General features: G+C 42.5%; 1 protein-coding gene across 1 annotated transcript in view; it reads right to left on the reverse strand.

Annotated features, from left to right (window-relative positions):
• LOC122563300 (inositol 1,4,5-triphosphate receptor associated 1-like) overlaps positions 1 to 13,065 on the reverse strand; it is an 89,821-nt gene extending 76,756 nt beyond the window's left edge. Inside the window, exon 1 of the mRNA XM_043717004.1 lies at positions 12,951 to 13,065. The gene's annotated coding sequence lies outside the window, so the exon portion shown is untranslated. The remainder of the gene's footprint in view (positions 1 to 12,950) is intronic.
• Between the last annotated feature and the right edge of the window lie 3,612 nt (positions 13,066 to 16,677).

Here is a 16,677-nt window from a genome sequence, read left to right on the forward strand (position 1 = left end):
AAGATTTAGTACAGAACAGAATAGAACAGAAAAGACAGTTCAGTCCCTTGCATTTGATACCTCATAAAGTTGAAATTGAGAAAGTTGGTGAGGAAAGCCAAGGGTAGAGCTCTTGTAAAATTTTTATTTTTGAACGGATACATTCAGAGATTTTGTTTAAACACTGTCAACACTGGGTCCAGGCAGGTCAAGGACAGGACAGTGCCGAAAGTTGGAAAGTATAGAGCTACTCTGGAGAGAATCGATATGCCATGACTCAATGTAAGCATTAAACTAGATCACTGAGTCAGATTGAAGAGTCCTTGAAATGCTGGTATCTGTGAGATCTACAGGCTTTCTGTACTATCAGGGTTAGTGCTACACAGTACAAGCCATTTACCACCAGTCCACTGGAGAGGCACTGACCATAGAAAAGGACAAAGAGTTACAAGATATGCTTCAGATTATCAGGGGAGGAAGGAAGAAAATGGATGTCTCTGAGTGAAGGTGGAGAAAGTGAGTGTGTTTCAGAGTGACAGTGAGGAGAGTGATTGTGTTTCAGACAGTGAGGAGGGTGAGTGTGTTTCAAACAGTGAGGAGAGTGAGTGTGTTTCAGAGTGAAACAAAGGCTTATTTTGTCCTTGACAATTCCAATGTGGATGGAATGTGGCCCATAGGTTTATCTCTCTCTCTCTCTCTCTTCTTCAATAGTAGTGAACATGGTTAGTTCTTGAAATAACTCCAGAGGTCAGTATCCTATCAGCAATTCACCACTGATTTACATCTGCATGGACTCTGACCAACCAATTCAGAGCCAGTCCCTCAACAAGAACTCCTGAGACTGTCAGCAGGAATGTCTGGGAGGGGCTGTTACCCTGTGCCAATCAGGGAGCTCATAATCTATGACACCCACCTGGCCAGCTTCGTTCCAATTCCTACATCCCACACCCCCCCCCCCCCCCACCTCCAATTCTGAACATATAGACCTGTTCTTTCTCTTGCAGCTTCTCTTAGGGCATTTTCACACCAGATCTGGTTCCTCTGAGTCTGACTCAGACACACACAGCCTGTATTGGACAGTTTCCAGTCTCTTGCACTTGGACCATCTCAGAAGAAATACCTCCTCTTCCTGTGGAGTACCTGCCAGTAGGAGGCAGCTTAAGGCATCCACATTTGCCACTTGACCTCCTTGACAGTGTTCCAACTTGTAATTGTACACACTTAGAATAAGGTCCCATAGCTGAATTTGACCTGCAGCCATGTCTTCTTTAAGTACCGAAAGTTTGTGGTCTGTCACTATGACAAATCTCTGTCCGTAAAGGTACTGGTGGAGATTTATCAAAATAAAGATGTCCGCCAAACCTTCCTTCCCTATCTGGGCGAATTTGCGTTCAGTGTCAGCCAAATATGCTAATTGGGTATTTCTTCCCATTGGGCCAACACTACCCCTTACGGGAAGGCAGCACATGTCAGCACCATCTCCCACTTAGGATCGGAGTGCAGGTTCATAGCTCCTTGAAAGCAGAGTCGCAGGTAGATAGGATAGTGAAGAAGGCGTTTGGTATGCTTGTCTTTTTTGGTCAGAGTATTGAGTACAGGAGTTGGGAGGTCATGTTGTGGCTGTATAGGACATTGGTTAGGCCACTGTTGGAATATTGCGTGCAATTCTGTTCTCCTTCCTATTGGAAGGATGTTGTGAAACTTGAAAGGGTTCAGAAAAGATTTACAAGGATGTTGCCAGAGTTGGAGGATTTGAGCTATAGGGAGAGGCTGAACAGGCTGGGGCTGTTTTCCCTGGAGCGTTGGAGGCTGAGGGGTGACCTTATAGAGGTTTATAAAATTATGAGGGGCATGGATAGGGTAAACAGGCAAAGTCTTTTCCCTGGGATCGGGGAGTCCAGAACTAGAGGGCATAGGTTTAGGGTGAGAGCGGAAAGATATAAAAGAGACCTAAGGGGCAACTTTTTCACGCAGAGGTTGGTACATGTATGGAATGAGCTGCCAGAGGATGTGGTGGAGGCTGGTACAATTGCAACATTTAAGAGGCATTTGGATGGGTATATGAATAGAAAGGGTTTGGAGGGATAGGGGTCGGGTGCTGGCAGGTGTGACTAGATTGGGTTGGGATATCTGGTCGGCATGGAAGGATTGGACCGAAGGGTCTGTTTCCATGCTGTACATCTCTATGACTCTAAATGTCTGTTTAAATTCTCACCTGCTTCTAATGGAGGTTGATGCCAGTGTGGCTGTATCTTTGGTTGCAGAACCAGTTTTTAACAAAATTCGCTCGGAGCTCCAACCCTTCAGTTTGTGCAAGACCTCTGCCAGCCTGAGTGCGTATACCGGGGCACCTTCACAGATTAAGGATACAACTTCGGTTCTGGTCTTTTATGAGAAGCAGCTGGTTCAGTTACCATTGATTATAGTAAAAAGCTTGATGGGGTGAAATTGGCTGAGAAAGATTCACCTCGATAGGCTCAACATTTATCGATTAGAAAATGGCTGTCTGAGTGAAGTCCTAATTAAAATCCCAGACTTTTCTCAGGAAGGTCCAGGGACTACCAAATGAGCCAAGGCCAACTTGCAGGTTGACCAGGAAGCATTCCAGGATTCTGCAAGGCCCACTCTGTGCCATTTGTCTTCCGGGCAAAAGTCAAGGCAGAAACCAGGAGGCTGGAAAGTGAAGGAATGATCAAACCAATGCAGGTTGTGAAATGGGCAGCACCAGTTGTGAAGCCGGATAGGTTGGTTCGATTTTTTGATCCCAATAAGGTGATCATCGCTTTCTTATTTCTCAGTTCCACCCAAATAACTTCCCTGGCTGTGTTTCCGGGAATATCCTCCCTCAGCACAGCTGTAATGCTATCCCTTATCAAAAATGCCACTCCCCCTCCTCTCTTGCCTCCCTTTCTATCCTTCCTGTAGCATTTGTATCCTGGAACATTAAGCTGCCAGTCCTGCCCATCCCTGAGCCATGTTTCTGTAATTGCTATGATATCCCAGTCACATATTGCTAACCATGCCCTGAGTTCATCTGCCTTCCCTGTTAGGCCTCTTCCATTGAAATAAATGCAGTCTAATTTATTAGTCCTACCTTGTCCTTGCTTGCCCTGACTGTTTGACTCTTCTGTTCTCAACTGTACCAGTCTCAGATTGAATGTATTCATCTGCTCTATCCTCCTATTCCTGCCTTCACTAGCTCGTAGCACTGGAAGTAATCCAGATATTACTACTCTCGAGGACCTCCTTTTTAAATTTCTGCCTAACTCTCTGTAATCTCCCTTCAGAATCTCAACCTTTTCCCTTCCTATGTCGTTGGTTCCAATGTGGACAATGACCTCCTGCTGGCCCCTCTCCCCCGTGAGAACATTCTGCACCCTCTCTGAGACATCCTTGATCTTGGCACCAGGGAAGCAACACACCATTCTGCTTTTTCTCTGCTGGCCACAGAAGCTTCTGTCTGTACCTCTGACTAAAGAATCCTCTAACACAATTGATCTGTTGGAAGCTGACGTACCCCTTGTTGCATTAGAGCCAGTCTCAATACCAGAAACTTGGCTGTTCGTGCTACGTTCCCCTGAAAATCCATCTCCCCAACATTTTCCAAAACAGCATACCTCGTTGAAATGGGTATATCCACAAAAGATTCCTGCACTTGCTGCCTACCTCTCTTACCTTTCCTGGAGTTAATCCATCTATTTGACTGTATCTGAGATTTCCCCCCTTCCCTTACTTTGATTGGTTCTGATTTGGATGTTGTTAAGCAAGTTATCTGTTCTAAACCAGATAAAGGGGGATTTTCCAGGGTGTGCACTCTCCTGGGTACCAGCCCATGAGTTTTCTTATTCAGGTCCGGCCTTGTAAGACTCCTTTGCTGGCTTGGGTCCATATACCAGCAGCATCTACAATGGCTTGCTGGCCCAGATCCTGAAGAACTGTTTAGCCAATTGGTTGATGTTCGGCTTTATTTTGGGGTCTGCTGTGGGTTGGCCTGGGGTCCCTATGCTCTGGATATACCCTGCCTGAGACCCTGTGATTGCCTACACTCAAGTGGTATTCCCCATGCTCAGTCAGACTGGTGAGGGCATCCATTTCCATTGGCACGGCCTGTAGCTCCCATGCTCCACTTGCCACATTTTCTAATGATGAAGCCAGTTGAAATGCCTGTTTGAAGTCCAGTTGGGCTTTTGTATTGTTATGAAGTTGAAGGCATGCACTGTATCTTTAAGAGACAGTGAATGCTGTTCTGAACTGAGAGCTTACAAGCACCAGTCATATGACTAACTAGCAGTCTCAGAGTGTATTAGAAAATTGGAAATATGTAACATTTGGCTGTAAAATAGAAACTTGAGTTGATTGCTGTTTTGACAACAATCCGAATTTAACCAATCAGTTTAAATTATGCCCCAGGATACTAAAACCCAATCGAGTTTGAATTTATTGTTTGTGCCAACATCGAACCAATGAGACAATCCAATGTTGGGGATATAAAAAAAGGCAGGCAGTTTGAAAGTCAGACAGAGTAACTGCCATCAAGAGAGTAACTGCTATTGAGAGAGCAACTGCCATTTGAAACACTCTCTATCAAAAGTACCTTTTCATATGAAACATCTTCACAGTAAAAAGAAAGAAGATGATCCAGGGAGAACTTCAGCTGGAATAAAAAAGGCACCAAAGATGGCAGCTGCTATATGGTTTTGAAATTAAGCTGATGTAATTTTAATAAGTGTTTTATTGGAACAGTATATTGTTATACAGTTGGAGGCAGGTAATCAGCAGTTAAGAGAAAGGAGGGCTTAGAGTTGTGAGTAGTTGTTGTTTAATGTTCACCTTTAGAGTCAAAGAATAAATTGACATTATTTTCTTTAAATGGTGGATTTTGGGAGTTCTCAGTCATTCATATTTTAATAGATTATGAGGCGAGGTGAGCTTTTCTGGGTGTTTGGTTTAATTAACAGAAGGGTTCACTGCTGGGTCATAACAGTATGGTTACATCATTAATCCCACATCCCAAATGGTCTCTCAGCATCTCATTCAGCGTTAACCCACAAACACATGCCTCTGCCAGTCTTCATAACCTCGTCAAAAATCCAGATACTTATTCCTCTAGTTCTAGAACAGCTGAATAAAACTGATAACATCTCAGAATTAGAGGGGTTTAGGGTCATTATATTCCTCAACTAAACCTTTCTACTCTTGAAAGGTTATAGTGTTTGGTGCCTCAGGGAAAGTTAGGCTCTTAATAACTACCTTCTCAAGGGCAATAAATGCTGACCAGCCAGCGACGTCCACATCCCACAAATTATGTTTTAAAAAATGGTTCAAAAACAGGTCCACAGGCTGTCAGAAAAATTACACATTGCTTTTCATTTGCCCCAGTGTCATTTGCCTGGAAAAAATAACACATTCCACACTGGGCTCAGTCTTTGACGGTAAGATCAAATGAATCAAGATCGAATAAATCAAGCTTCCCAAATAATTGCACAATGCAATAAATGCTTACCCAACTCAAAGAGGACTGTTGCATATGAATTTTCTTCAGGACCATACTGTTTTCTCTTGTTGCCAGTTAAGTAGTTCCATGGAGGCTGGTTTCTCATTACCAAGTCACCCTTTATTTTGTAAATATATTTCTTACTTTAAAAACGGAAGGCTGGCTGTGACTCTGGATGGATTCAGTATTTAAAACTGTGGTGGCTCTGTAACTCAAGCAGGGGGCGTGGCCATGTGACGTCCCCATTTTGAACTCGGAAGAGTGCGGGGCGTGGCTATGTGACGTCCCCGTCTCGCACCCGGAAGAGTGCGGACTGGTCACGTGACGTCCCGTTTCGCGCCCCGGAAAGGTGCGGACGGGTCACGTGATGTCCCGTTTCGCGCCCCGGAAGAGGGCGGGCGATCACGTGACGTCCCGTTTCGCGCCTCGGAAGTGGGTCGAGGAGGCCGCGTGATGCCCCATTTCGCGGGCAAAAGAAGGTCACGTGGGGTCGGACAGCTAGGAATGCGAGGAGGCGGGGAATGGAGTCAGACTAACACCCAATCAGAAGATAATTCTACCTCAGTGTTTATATGACGTTTTTTATTGTATGTATGACGTTTTTTATTGTATAAAATACTGGGGCAGGGACAAAACGAGGTCTTTTTCTTTTTGAACTGGCATACTTTTGTAGTTTGTCAGGGACAAAGAGGTTTAGACCCAGAGCTCTGAATGCTTTGTTCACTTACTGTGTAAAATAAATTAAGAGTGTGAGACCGAATATCTTCTCCTATTGCTTCATTTAAAAGAACACGCAGGACTTGGCTCACACATAGAAGAAAGTAAGTTTGTAGATTGAGCCAAAGTCCAACAATTTACATTTGCACAGTATATAGACTCTGACCAGCCAGCTCAGAGCCAGCCCCTAGAGTGAGGAGACTCTGTGACAGTCCTGTTTATTTTTAAGGTGCACAAATCTTTATTCAGTTTCCACCACCAGGAAGCAAAGAAACACCCAAGTGGCCAGTGACAAGCTAGTGCCCTTCACATCAAAGGACAATGCTGGATGATCAATCAGTGAAAGGGAGGGCAGGGATTAAATCAAAATAGAGTTGGAGGAGGAAATAATGCACAGTCCTGTTTATTTTTTTTATTTTTTTTATTTTCTTTTTTTAACCCCCCCCCCCCCCCACACTACAACCTAACTGCGGTAGTGCTTATTTTTTCCCCCAGCACCATGGTGTGTGTGTGCAGGTGTGAGACACAGTGAGAGACACAGAGTGCACGAATCTTTATTCAATTTCCACCACCAGGAAGATAGGTAAACACCCGGGTGGCCAGTGACAAACACTGCCCTTCACATCAAAGGGCAGTGCTGTGTGATCAAAACAGTGAGGGGGAGGGTCGGGACTAAATCAAAATAGAGTTGGAGGGGGAAATAATGCACAGTCCTGTTTATGACTGTTAGCCAGGGCTCCCTGATTGGCCCCGGTTAACAACCCCAATCTCATAGAATATGAGATCCACCTGGTCAACCTCATTGCAAACACTACAGTTCTCCAGCCCTCCAACATCACTCCTGTAAAAGAGGAACAGAGATTTACTCTAATTGTCTAGATTGGAAATTCACTTTACTCTAATTGATGGGAAACTGGAAACAGTAAGAATCTAAAATATTTAATGAGAGTGCTTCTACAGGAAGTTTTTGTATGTACATTTCTATCTCAGTATTGTAATTGATTACTTCCTCCTTTTAACGTCAATATTCTATTTATCATTATGTCATCTGTAATTTATGAAAACTCAGTCTGAATTTAAAAGACTTTCTTCCAGTTACAACTTGGCACTGTAGGTATCTGCTAAACTGTCAGCCATAATGTAATGGAAAAAGGTGCAAAACTAAAACACAGGGATTAATTGCGAGGAAAAGGAACCACATGAGTTTTATGCTTTCTTCCTGGAGTTACAACAAGATTGAAAGACAACGACCAATCTCTCAGCTGTTTGTAGCTATTTGATGTGAGCCGTTCTGGAACCCATATTGTAGGAAGAATATGATTGCATTGGAGAGGATGCAGAGGAGATTACTAGGCTTTAGAGTTTCAGTTATAAAGAAAGATTGAACAGACTGAGGTTGTTTTCCTTAGTACAGACAACATGATTGAGATGCATAACATTATGAGGGGCATAGATAGGGCAGACAGAAATGGACTTTTCCCCTTTGTGAAGGGATCAATGATCGGGGCATAGATTTAAGGGAAGGGGCAGGAGGTTTAGAACGGGATGTGAGGAACCAATCTTTTACCCACCAGTGAGTGGTGGGAATCTAGAACTCACTGCCCGTAAGAGTAGTAGAGACAGAAACCATCATCATATTTAAGCAGTATTAAATGTGTACTTGTGATGCCAGGGTATACAAAGTTATACACCAAATGCTGGAAAGTGGAATTAGAATAATTAGATGGTTAGAACATAGAACATAGAACAATGCATCGCAGAACAGGCCCTTTGGCCCCCGATGTTGCACTGATCTGTGAACTATTCTTAGCTCGTTCCCCTACACTATCCCATCATTATCTATGTGCTTATCTAAGGATTGTTTAAATCTCCCTAATGTGGCTGCGTTCATTACATTAAAAGGCAGGGCATTCCACGCCCTTACCACTCTCTGAGTAAAGAACCTGCCTCTGACATCTGTCTTAAATCTATCACCCCTCAATTTGTAGCTATGACCCCTCATACAAGCTGACATCATCATCCTAGGAAAACAACTTTCACTGTCTACCCTATCTAATCCTCTGATCACCTTGCATGTCTCTATTAAATCCTCTCTTAGCCTTCTTCTTTCCATTGAGAACAGACCCAAGTCCCTCAGCCTTTCCTCATAAGACCTTCCCTCCAGACCAGGCAACATCGTGGTAAATCTCCTCTGCACCTTTTCCAATGCTTTCACATCCTTCCCGAAATATGGCGACCAGAACTGTACACAATATTACAAGTGTGGCCACACCAGTGTTTTGTATAGTTACAGCATGATATCGCGGCTCCAGAACTCAATCCCTCTATAAATGAAACCTAACACACCATATGCCTTCTTAACAGCACTATCCACCTGGGTGGCAACTTTCAGGGATCTATGTACATGGACTCTAAGATCCCTCTGCACATCCACACAACCAAGAATCTTTCCATTGACCCAGTATTCTGCCTTCCTGTTATTCTTCCCAAAGTGCATCAGCTCACACTTAGCTTCATTGAATTCCATTTGCCAACTCTCAGCCCAATTCTGCAGTTTATCCAAGTCCCCCTGCAAGCTCTAACATTCTTCCAAACTGTCCACTACTCCACCGACTTTAGTGTCATCTGCAAATTTACTAATCCATCCACCTATGCCTGCGTCTAAATCATTTATAAAAATGACAAACACCAGTGGTCCTAAAACAGATCCTTGTGGCACACCACTGTAACTGGACTCGAGGCTGAATATTTTCCATCAACCACCACTCACTGCCTTCTTTCAGAAAGCCAGTTTCTAATCCAAACTGCTAAACCACCCTCATCCCATGCCTTGGCATTTTCTCCAACAGCCTACCATGTGGAACCTTATCAAAGGCTTTACTGAAGTCCAAGTATACCACGTCAACTGCCCTAACCTCATCTACATGCTTTGTCAAAAAGATCAAGAAGGTTTGTGAGACACGGCCTGCCTTTGACAAAACCATGTTGACCATCTGAAATCAAACTGCTGCTTGCTACATGATTATAAATCTTATCTCTTATAATCCTTTCCAAAATCTTTCTTACAACAGAAGTAAGGCTCACTGGCCTATAATTACCTGGGTCATCTTTACTGCCCTTCTTGAACAAGGGCACAATATTTGCAATCCTCCAGTCCTCTGGTACTAAACCTGTAGACAATGATGACTCAAATATCAAAGCCAAACACTCTGTTTTCTCCTCCCTAGCTTCCCAGAGAATCCTCAGATAAATCCCATCTGGCCCAGGGGACTTGTCTACTTCTACTCCTTCTAGAATTGATAACACCTGTTCGTAACTAACCTCGATCCTTTCTAGTCTAATATCTCATACCTCATTCTTCTCCTCTGCAATATTCTCCTTTTCCTGAGTGAAAATTGATGAGAAATGTTTGTTTAGCACCTCTCCAATCTCCACAGGGTCCACACTCAACTTCCCACTTTGACTGGCATGGATACAGTGGGCCGAAGAAGCTGTGCTATTGATCTCTGAAACTCTATGACTCTATTGCAACCTTATTGTCAGCAACCTAAGTTACATTCCATCTGGATCAGCTGACTTAACAACATCTGGTAATGTTCAGCTTTGTAGTATGCCTTTCTACCTACTACAGGGCGACCACAGTATCCACAGAATCGGTTTCTGTGATTTCAGTCACCCAAGGTTTACTGCAGCCTTAATGTACTACAAGTAACATTCCAAAACCAGGGAACGGAGGCTGCCGGGAAGGTTTTACACCTTTCCGCGGTTACGGGCTTCCGCAGGAACGGCGGGACTAATGTATTGTCCTGTCCAACTTTCTATTTCCTCTTTAAATGTAACCTGCAATTTAACCACTCCCTTTGTGAAGACCGATACACTTAATATTTTAGCCTCATCTTCTACCTCTACATGAAGATTTCTCTTTGGATCCATAACATTTTGACCTGAGCTGACCACTTACACTTTATATCTTTAGAAAACATTTTAATCGTTTCTCACAATTTCTCACCCATATTGACAGTTTTAATTCCCTCCTGTAGTTCTGTAATCTGCCAGGTTAATAACTGGATTTTTCCCCGTCATTTGTTAAATACTTACTTGGTTCTACTGAAACTTTTATTTCCTTTGTCCTCCAGCGCACATTAGCTCTGGTCGATCTACCTTTGTTCTGTGAAACTACATGCTTAATTTATACCTTAGCCATCTCTCCCTGAATGCCCGCTATCAGTTACTGTTTTCCCATAAGATAGATTTTTCCAATCCATCCTGTACTTGGCCCTACCTTTAATACCGAGAAATTAAGCATTCCCCAGTTGTGCATTTTTAACTTTTGATCTTTTATGGTCCTTCTTCATAATTACTTCAAACTGAATTTTTGAATGGCCACTGTTAGACAGGAGCATCCTACTGCAATACAACCACCCTGGACCATTTCCCAGTTTCAGTCTGAATTTGCTATTCCCCTCAATCTGGACCCTGTGTGATTTTGGAGGGATATTTCTAATTTTGCTGCTGGTTACAATTTTCTGTCCTCTGATCTCATTGCTGCTCCTTTCTGTAATTTTCTGGTTAGTCTGTCCCTAATGTTTGACAAAATTCCCTATACATAGTTCAGATATTTTTTCACTTTCCCTCCCTGTATACTCTATCTTTTTTCCTGTCGATATTAGGAGCATTAAAGTCTCGTTTTGTTGCACACTTCTGACATTTGTCAACGTATTTACTCATCTGTCTCCTTCTCATTGTTTTGAGTTCTACAAAAAATTCTCCCAGCAATATAGCAACTTCCTTTCTGTTTTCAAGTCAGCTCAGAATGATTCACTCCTAAAACTGCCACTCTCACATCTAATTTGTCTGTCGTTCCTGACAAGAAACATTGAGGACTGTTTCTGGCTTAGTTTGAGTCATATCTCCAGTACTGTAATTATTCTGCAATTCGTTGTCCCTGCGAACCCACACCAATCTTATTAGTAACAGTCGGCACGTTAATGTACATGCATGTTTGCTCCATCCTCAATCTTGACCCGGCGATTTTAGGGGATATTTCTAATTGCACTGGAGAGGATGCAGAGGAGATTACCAGGCTGAAGAATTTCAGTTTTAATTTCTTGAATTTTGCTGCTCATTATATTTTTCTGTCCTCTGATCTCATTGCCACTCCTTTCTGCAATTTTCCAATTAAATTAGTTTACACTGTCTCCAACAGCACAAGCTCATCTGCCTATGAGAGCATCGGTCCTTGTTAAACGCAAATTCAAAATGTTCAAATTATACCACTGCCCTCTTCCAAATGTCCCAACAACGTGAAAACCTCCCCCCTGCATTACTTCTCCCTCCATGTATTTACCTCTCCTCATTTCACCTCTACATTTAACTGGGGAGTAATCTGAGACCACCGCTGACAAAGGCGTGTTTTAACAATCTTTTCCCAAATTCTAGAAACTCTCACTTCCATCTGCTTGCTCTTCCCTGCACCTGGTCAGTTACAGAGGTAACAAATTATTTAGGAATCACATTTGCCATTACAGAAACACCTCTGAATGTTCATTAATGATCAAATCCCCAATAATTACTGCATTCCTACACTTTCCTTTACCGTTGCATCCAGTCAAATCTCCCACAGTGCTGGGAGTTTAATTCCTCTTGCATTTCTCTGAGGTATCATCAACCTCTCGGCATTCAAACCTGAAAATTGGTTTGCGAGAGCTCTTGAATTGGTGTACCCCTGCCCTGCTTTTGTCTTCATCCTACCCCATCTGTAGGTCACCCACATCTGCTCTCCTGCACCTTTTCTAATGGTAGAGTGACCGTCTCCTGGAGTTGAGATGGGGGACATTTTCAAACTCCCAGCTGTACTCCAGTGATTCCCAAGGGAACATACAACTGGTGACATGTCCTGCTCAAAAGATAGTCTCTTAAGTCTCGTGATATTTTCACTCTATCTCACCTCCTCCACCCTCACTGATACTCATTGCTGTTTCTCCTCAGGTTAATTCCCTCTGCTCTCACACTCTCGTTACCTACCTCTCCCTTTTCTCTCACTATTCTTTTTTTCATTCATTCCAAATTTTTTCTCATTCTTTTATTCATTCACTCTTTCCTGTTTCGTTTTTCCTCATTGCTTCCTTCTTTCCTTTAAATCTCTTTCACGCTTTCATTTTTTTTTACTTTTATCCCTTTTGTCTCACATTTCCAAAAGCTACTTCCCTTCCTTATTTAGTTCTCTGTCATGTTTTTGTTCTTTCTCTCTGCCTTTGCCTCTCTCTCTCTCTCTCTCTCTGTCTGTCTCTTCTATTTTTCATTGGCTTGCCTTACTCTCACTTACTCATTTGTCACTGTAACTCCCGAAGTCAGGCTCAGTGGACAAAGTATTTGAATACCAGTATACAAGGATCATTTACCTCTTTCACGCTTTCTTTTTTTTTAACTTTTATCCCTTTTGTCTCACATTTCCAAAAGCTACTTCCCTTCCTTATTTAGTTCTCTGTCATGTTTTTGTTCTTTCTCTCTGCCTTTGCCTCTCTCTCTCTCTCTCTGTCTGTCTCTTCTATTTTTCATTGGCTTGCCTTACTCTCACTTACTCATTTGTCACTGTAACTCCCGAAGTCAGGCTCAGTGGACAAAGTATTTGAATACCAGTATACAAGGATCATTTACAATTTGATATTAATTTTCACAAATCCCAACTACAAGTCTTAATGATTGTGACAGTTCTTCAGAAACATTAAGAGATATCACATGAAAGTCAATAGGATTTTACCTCTCAGCCAGTTGATTAATCATTCAGGGTGAAGCTATGGTATGAGGTCCAGCAGACACAACCTCCCTTTGAACAGAGTTTTCACCTGTCTACGGTGGAACAGGGCTTATTGTGCTTCTTGCTTCCCTCCCTGTCTGCACTGAATGTGATGTGTTTGTTCATCTCTGTTTTTTTTATGATGCATGTGTGTGTATGGTTTACCATGTGTTTATCTCCTGTCACATTCCCACAGCCTGCCTTTTCTCAGTGAGTGTATACAGTCTGTCAGCATTTAAAGCAACAACAGCTTTCCCATTCAGTCTGGACCAGCCACTTAGCCATCGGAAATGTCGCACTCGCAAAAATACAACAGTTGTTTTATTATTTGGAAAGAGCTGTACAAATTGACCAGAACCTGGAATTCTCACAACACAGCCATGCAGTCCATCAGATCTGTGATGACTCTTTTGAGAAGTTTTAGCAGAAGGATGTTATTAAGCTGCAGAATGTTACCAGAATGGTGCTGGGAATGGAGGGTTCGAGTTATAAGAAGACACTGGCTAGGCTGGAATTTTTTTCACTGCAGATTAGGAGGTTGAGAGGTGTCCCCTTATAGAGGTTTATAAAATCATGAGATCCATAGATAAGGTGAATGGCAGGAGTCTTTTCCCTAGGGTGGAGGATTTCAAGACTGAGGGTACATTTTTAAGTTGTGAGGAGCAAGATTTTAAAAAGACACGAGGAGCCATTTGTTTATGCAGAGAGTAGCTCATGTGTGGAATGAAATTCCAAAGGAAGTGGTGGATGTGGGCACAGTTACAATGTTTAAAAGACATTTGGATAAGTACACAAATAAGAAATGTTTGGAGGGATATGGGCCAAATGCAGGCAGGTGGGATGAGTTTAGTTTGGGATTATGGTCAGCATGGACTGGTGGGACCAAAGGGTCTGTTCCTGTGCTCTCTATGATTTGATGAGCTGTCTAGTCATTATCATTTCTTCATTTTTTTCCCAAAGTATGTTAAGGTTCTCTGTTTTTCAAATATACTTCCAATTCCTTTTTGAAATTTACTATAGATTCTGCTACCAATCACCTTCAGTAAGCACTTTCCAATTCTTACTAGCCGGCGAAATCAAAAGCCATGTCTCGTGACTGCTCTGGTTGTTGACCTATCTGCCAGTGGAAATCATTTTTCCCTATTGACTCTTATTGATATGCCTCACAGCTGTGAACATTATTAAGTCCCTCCTGATCTTCACTGCTTCTCCACATGACTAAAGTTCCTCATCCAGAGGTAAAAACTTTCCTCAGCTTGGCCATCTGAAATTGTAGTGTTGGGCATGGACATATTATATTAGCAGCAGCCTAAACTGTGATAAATGAAGGTTGAGCATTTATGTCTTCAAGTGTCACTACAGGGGCTTTGCACAGTTAAAGGTGCCATCTTTGGGTGAGATGTTAAATTGAAGCTGTGCCTGCTCTGTCAAGGAAGTATAAATGTTTGGTGGTGTTTTTTTGAGAATACTGTTTAAGAAGATTTCCCCAGTATTCTAACCAATGCTTAGACCTCAAGCTACATCACAAAACCAATTATTATGATTAATTGATGAATTGTTAACGGAGTCATAGAAATATACAGCACAGAAACTGCAATGCGGTTTGCACTTGCTGGGGGACTTTAATAGGTTGGCCTAAAAGGTTTGGTCTCACAGAGGATTTCAGATGATGGGGAGACCAGGTCAGAGATGCATAGCACAGAACAGACCGTTTGGTCAGACTCGTCCATGCCGACCAGCTATCCTAAACTAATCTAGTCCCATTTACCAGCATTTGGCCCATATCCTTCTAAACCCTTCTTATTCATATATCCATACAGATAAATGTTGTAATTGTACCAGCCTCCACCACTTCCTTTGGCAGCTCATTCCATACATGCACTACCCTCTGCGTGAAGAAGTTGCTCCTTAGGTCCATTTTAAATCTTTCCCATCTCACATTAATTATCAGGCAGTTGCTTTGATCTGTTGTAGGACCAATTTGAGCATGAACTGACTGTTGCATTTCACGCTTAGCAATAATAGTTACACTTCAGAGATACCTCATTCGTAATAAAACTTTGTCATGGGGTCATGGAATGTGCTGCTTTAATGCAATGCATTCTTTCTTTCAAAGGATTGAATAGCCTGCTTAATGTTACAAATTATGTAATGAAATCCATTTCTATCCTCTGCACTGTGCAAGCCAAAATCAATACACATCAGGGAATTTGAGTTCCAGTATTAGTTACATTTGTTTTTTGTTAGTGATGGGGCAGAGCTTGGTGCGAAGTTTTCAGTAGGTTACCCAAAACAGTTCAAGGGTCACGGGAGTGCAGTATAATGTAGAATCACTTGAAGTTGGTAAGATGGCTCGAGAGAGAGAATGAGGAACAAGGCAATAAGTTCCATGTAGAAAATGTGCTGCTGTTACCTGTGCTGCTGAGAAGTTGACAGGAATCCTTGATTCTTTGTAGATGGGATCAGAATGAAGTTCAAGGATCTTAAAATACCTTAGAAGCCAGTATAGAATGATATAGTGTGGAAACAGGCTCTTCGGCCCAACAGGTCCACACCAACCCTCCGAAGAGTAAAGCACTCAGACCTATTCCCCGACTGCTCTACGTTTACTCCTGTCTAATACACCTAACCTACACATTTCTGAACACTATGGGCAATTTAAGCATGGCCAGTTCACCTAACCTGCACATCTTTGGACTGTAGGAGGAAACCCACATAGAAACAGGGAGAACATGCAAACTCAACACCTGAGGCAGAAATCAAACCCAGGTCCTTGGCGCTGTGAGGCAACAGTGCTAACCACTGAGCCACCATGCTGCCCCACTGTCTGTCCTGTTAAATACTGGGGCTAGCGCTCAGAAAAAGGTCTGGGAGCCTCGTTAGTCTTGGAAGAAGCCTGTGAACTGTTACAAATGTAGTGGAGCAGAGAGTAGGATGATAGAAGCCCAAAGGCAGTATGCTTCATGCATGCGAGCAAGCATAGATTTGGGGAAAGCCAGGGGCAGTGCTAGTTTGGTGAAGGCAGCAGTCTATGGAAAAGCTGGACCTGTGTCTGTAAGTAGGTGCTGGAGTACAGTATCTAAATCTAGGAGAGTGTAGCCCCTGGAAAGGAGACTGATCGACCAGGCTATAAGCAGTCCATGACAGAATGGCTTTGCAAGAATTTCAAAGCCAGATCGTCAAATGTCAAGCTTTGGAATCCCTTGTGAAAGTTTAATAAAACTTGGTTGACCCACAATATCGGTAACATCTGAGGGGCAGGGGGATGCTGCTGAGAAATCTTTGGGATTTGTCTTAATTATATTTGTCATTTGTTGTGCTCTGTGATGTGTTCGACTATAGTTTGTCTGTTAGGTAAAAACAATGACTGCAGATGCTGGAAACCAGATTCTGGATCAGTGGTGCTGGAAGAGCACAGCAGTTCAGGCAGCATCCAAGGAGCTTCTCCCTGAATTGCTGTGCTCTTCCAGCACCACTGATCCAGAATATAGTTTGTCTGTTACCAAATTTAACCCATGTTAATTCTGGATATTAAACTATAAGTTGTATATATAAATATATAGTAAATTGTTTTACTTCACTAGGTTTGTATAGTAAAGCTTTATTTTTGTTTTGTCAAAACTGTAGAGTCTTGTGGATTAATCTCTTAGTGGCTTTTCCCACTTTGCCCACTTTAAAGAAAAATTACTGG

This window comes from Chiloscyllium plagiosum, chromosome 26 (genome assembly GCF_004010195.1).
Source record: "Chiloscyllium plagiosum isolate BGI_BamShark_2017 chromosome 26, ASM401019v2, whole genome shotgun sequence".
NCBI classification, from domain to species: Eukaryota; Metazoa; Chordata; class Chondrichthyes; order Orectolobiformes; family Hemiscylliidae; genus Chiloscyllium; species Chiloscyllium plagiosum.